Source organism: Gossypium raimondii, chromosome 11, assembly GCF_025698545.1.
Source record: "Gossypium raimondii isolate GPD5lz chromosome 11, ASM2569854v1, whole genome shotgun sequence".
NCBI classification, from domain to species: Eukaryota; Viridiplantae; Streptophyta; class Magnoliopsida; order Malvales; family Malvaceae; genus Gossypium; species Gossypium raimondii.
This window is the reverse complement of record NC_068575.1, coordinates 24,695,646-24,700,611: the sequence shown is the minus strand read 5'-3', so window position 1 is coordinate 24,700,611 and position 4,966 is coordinate 24,695,646. Positions and strand designations below refer to the sequence as shown.

General features: G+C 31.2%; 1 long non-coding RNA gene across 1 annotated transcript; it reads left to right on the top strand.

The window, feature by feature from the left end:
- Window positions 1-2,078: 2,078 nt before the first annotated feature.
- Window positions 2,079-2,559, top strand: LOC105785393 (uncharacterized). The gene is made up of 3 exons (XR_001130956.2): window positions 2,079-2,113; window positions 2,209-2,262; window positions 2,515-2,559. It is a non-coding gene; the product is annotated as an uncharacterized LOC105785393 (long non-coding RNA).
- Window positions 2,560-4,966: the final 2,407 nt, after the last annotated feature.

Sequence of the window (4,966 nt, the reverse complement as noted above, 5' to 3'; positions counted from 1 at the left end):
GTGTCGTTTTATTCCAAATGAAATAATTTTTTGCGGCGTTTTTCATAAAAACGCCTCAAAATGTAAGCAATAGCGGCGTTTTTCGTTTTTATAAAAAATGCCGCAAAAATAATTTTACTTTAAAAAAATAGCGCCCTTTTAGCATAGCAAAACAGTGTCGTTTTATTCCAAATGAAATAATTTTTTGCGGCGTTTTTCATAAAAACGCCTCAAAATGTAAGCAATAGCGGCGTTTTTATAAAAAAACGCCACTAAAAAAATTACTTTTAAAAAACTAGCGCCATTTTGTAAAATTCCCTCCCCCCAAAATCCCCAACTTTCCCCCCTAAAATCCCTAATTTCCCACATCCAAGAAAGAAACCCAAAAGCTTATTCAACTCTGTGTTTCTTCCCAACTGAAGCCAAGCCAGTTCTTGTTTGTTCTTTGTCTTAAAACTCTCAAATGGATACTAGAATCAATTCTCTCGAATTTCAGATATTTTTTACTTTGTCGTTTTTGAAGGGCATTTTCTACCCTATTTAGTAGGTTGGGCGGCTAATCGACGGGCACCACTTGGAGGTAAGGGACCGGCTTTTTGGGATGATGAGCCAGAGCAAGTTGTTCAACCCCAGAGTGAGGGGAGGGAAGGTGTTCGTATCGCCTGACTATAACCAGCCCATGGAGCAGCAAATAGAGATAACGTTGAAGCGCATCGACTACTTGTTCGACATAGGGGAGTTCAAAGGGTGGTTAACGGAGCAAGGTGAAGAGATTGAGTTAAAGAAGTTCACTAGCTTTGAGGTTTTTGGTACCTTCGATCATTCCATGGGAACTATGCTCGCAGTTCACTTCTTCTTGTGGTATGTTATCCCTTTCCTGTTTATTTCAAAGCTTGTTCTATTTTTTATTAGCTTTCGAACTGTATAATTTGATGTTTCCAGGGGCGGTGCCGTCCAAGTTTTTGGTACCAAACACCATCATGGCAAGTGGCTGAGGGACACGGAAACTCACGTCGTCAAGGGTTGCTTTGCCATGTCAGGTTTGGAAATGTGTATTCCAGGGGCTTTGGGATGTAGAAAGCAACAATGATGGCCAACAAGAAGGGTGCGTTTTGCGGGTTATATTATAGTTTTAGTCATTCTATCTAAAATGTTCTTTGCAGGTAAGTCTTTTTGGTGTTCTTAATAGATTTTTAGTAGTTAACTGTTGAGTAACTTTGGTGCTCTATTGATGTACCATGATTCAAGATAATCACTTAGTTTAGATGCTTTATAAATGTTAATCCTGTTGTAATTTGTTTCAATAATAATGGATATTTGATCCTCACTGTATATGTGTAAGTGTGTCACTGTTTGCAGCACTTGGCTTTTTATTGTATGGTGGAAGGTAATTGAATTGACATTTATTGTATTGTTTCTAATTGTTTTAATGGCATTGGAACTAGCTTAGTGTGATAATTTGTTTTATGTTTAGGGAGCACACATTTTAAAACCTGTATATTATTTTTCTTTTTATATGTTGACATAAGCTTTGATATCTGGTTTGTGAATTAAAGGAGTGGATTTTTCCCTGTTATAACAAAACCAGGAAGGATAACGGTCGTTAAGCATTTAAATATAATAAACAATATATCATGTTGATATAAAAAAGCAATATATCACTATATTGTACTACAAAACACTCACATCTGCATACAATGAATGTAAAATATACTAATGATGCAAATTGAATTAAAACTTTTAATATGGATAAACTTTGATCACATGTGTGCTCCTAATTCTTGACACTTAGGCTTTGCTAAACATTTGTACTCATTGTTGATAATCCTGTATGTATCAACATTAGAACAAATATTATTAGTTTATTTAGAAATGAATAATTGGTTATGTGGCTTTTGTCAGAGAAAATTATTAACGACGACTCTTGTATTTCAATGTTGCTTGTATCATCTCCTAATTGCATTTGCCCTTGTTCATTTTGTAAGATACCAATTAGATCTTATTGTAAAAATACCTTTTCTATTGTGTGAGCATGGGAAAGCTATATAATAACATATCCAATCATTGCAGGCTTTTCTTAATGTTGCAGCGTTTCCCTATAGAGTCCAAAGGACGGCGTAAGAAGTTGCAAGAAGTATATATTCTCATTAATGCAGTTGTGGTTTTGAGTCCAACAATTTTGCCATCCATTTGCATTTTTTGATTGTTGTTTCTTTTTGGATTGGGCAGGTTGGTTATGTGACAACCATATGCTTCACATGTTTTCTAGTCAGATGCATCATGGTAGACCCCTCATTTCTTTTATGGCTTTACTAAACCTTTTTATTTCTCTTGAGAAAGCTATAAGCTTGTTTTATTTGATCTTTTTGAAACTTTAGATGCATATAATGTTTATAGCCTTTTTGTTAAAAATGGAAGTACTCAACTTGAACCCTTTAGCTGCTAGTTGGTTTAGATCATTTATCTAATTGATCAATCATTGATCATTTTTCCAAACTTATCTAATTTGAGCTCTATTGTTATTTTTTTGTGTAGATGTGCTTTAATGCATTTGACAAAGGTGCTGACCTTGATGTTTTAAACCATCCAATTCTAAACTTAATATATTACCTGGTAAGTTTGATGAATGGTTGTTTTTGATGAATGGTTGTGTTATGTTGCTTATTGCTATTAAGTTAGATACTCATGTTCAAATACGATGTGGAAGTTTCTTAAGCGATCTTATTGCCATATAAAATTAAATGATTGTTGCATGCTTCTTTTACTTAACTAGAAACTCATATTTCAAGAAACGCAAGTTTGACAAGCAATTTATAAGTCTTTGCCATCGATTTTTACATCAAAAAGCTTTCAAGTGCAATGATGACTATTTTTTTTGTCAAGTATAAAACGGGTTGTTTTAACATCATATATTGTTATGACCAGATGTTGTATCTTTGGGTCAAATAGACCACCATCACCCAACTTTTATCCTCATTGCAACCTAGTCCTTGAACTTAAGGTTTAATAATAGTTTCTTGATAATTGTTAGTTACATCTGCGACCATGTGTTAAGTTTTTTAATTTTACTAATTAAATTAAAGAACATATACTTCTTTGCCTATTATCATAGAAAATAGATTTATCATGGTGGATTCTAAATATGATTCTTGTTTTATTTTTGAATTGTATGCTTTTTTTTTTCGAATATAATCTTTAGTTTAATACATATGGCTTTTATCAGCATGTTTCTGTTCTGCTTTTTGCAAATTAATACTATTGTTCCTTGTTAAAAAAATTGAATAGTTTAGACAATCATTAGAAAGAATGCCTATTTGGGACAAATGGAAGAGCTATGATTGAGATTGTTTGTTAGTATGGTTCAACCTGCTACTAAAGCTACACATAATTGTTTGTTATATTTATTTTTTGAGCCTTAATGGCTATATATATATATTTTTTATTTTTAACATCTCTGTTGTTTACCAAGTTTGTTGGTTTATCTGATCATTTGATTTTGCATCCTTTAGATATTGAAGGTGTAGTGGAGGATTCAATCTCTTCAAGCTGGAAAAGCCAAGGCTAAACACTTCTTCAAGTGGAGTGTTATTTAATGTTGCATTCCATAGTCGTTTATCTTAGTCAGAATTTCAATTAGGTGTTATAGAAACAGGGCTTTGTAGCTACCTTGTGTACTAGCTTCTTTAATCATGATTGTTAATTATTACGTGTTTTGTAGCTTTTTTTATATTTGGCCGAGTTAATATAGATTAGATGAGTTGTGAGGTAGATTGCTCATTTATTTAAACATAATACTTTAATTCTAAATTTAAATTCATTAATTTTTATATTTACCTTTAAAGTTAAAATATTAATGGAAATTTAATTTAATTAATTTTTATCCTTAAAAATTATATAGTTTAAAGTTTAAATTTAAAAAATAAAACATAATATAATATTTATTATAGAAATAAATATTATTTAATGATTTTTTTAAAGTTATGTTTTTAGCGGCGTTTGTGAAAAGGCGTCGCTAAAAGTCAATCTTATAGCGGCGTTTGTAATAGACGCGTCGCTAAAGGTCTTGATCTTTAGTGGCGTTTGTGGTAAAAGCGTCGCTAAAGGTCATGGTCTTTAGCGCCAATTGTGTAAACGGCGCCGCTAAAGGTCTTGCTCTTTAGCGACGTTTGTGGGAAAAGCGTCGCTAATGGTCTTGGTCTTTAGCTTTCGTGGTCTTTAGCGGCTTTTTTTCTATAAACACCGCTAAAGTTAGCGACGCCATCTTTAGCGGCATTTTTTCCGGCGCTTCTCGAAGCGCCGCAAATACTTTTAGCGGCGCTAAAAAGCGTCGCTAAAGGCCTAAAAAAGCGCCGCTAAAAGCCTGTTTTGGTGTAGTGAGTGTTATGAATATCTTATTAAGTGTATGTCCATCATGATCAATATAAAGTTTTAATGTGTTTTAAATTCTAATAGTTATTAGAATTAGATCTCTACTTCTTTTATACTTCTTATGCCTATAAATAGAAACTACGATGAAGCATTGTAATCATTCCTTTTATCAATAAAGTACATTCTCTATTACTTTCATATTTTTTTGTTCTTTATTCTCTTCATCTCTCTTTATTTTATAACAATTAGGTTATTTTGTTATTATCATATAATAATTAATAATATAAGTAATATATTTTATATTTTATTATTTTAATTTATCCAATTATATTCAATGAATTAAAATTAATTAATCACTTTTGTAATTATCCAATAAAAATTTAATAATATATTAATGAATTAGAATTTTAATGTCAATTTAGTAATACGATGAACAATAAAAGGTATATTTGTTGGTTCAAAATATTTTCCACTCATGTTTATATATATTATAGATTTAATATTTTATTGAGAATTCATATTTTAATAATGATATAAAGTTAATCAATAAAAACAATAATTAATATCTTATAAATTGATTTAATTAAAAGATTAAAGAGTTTCAAATTATTGATTTAAT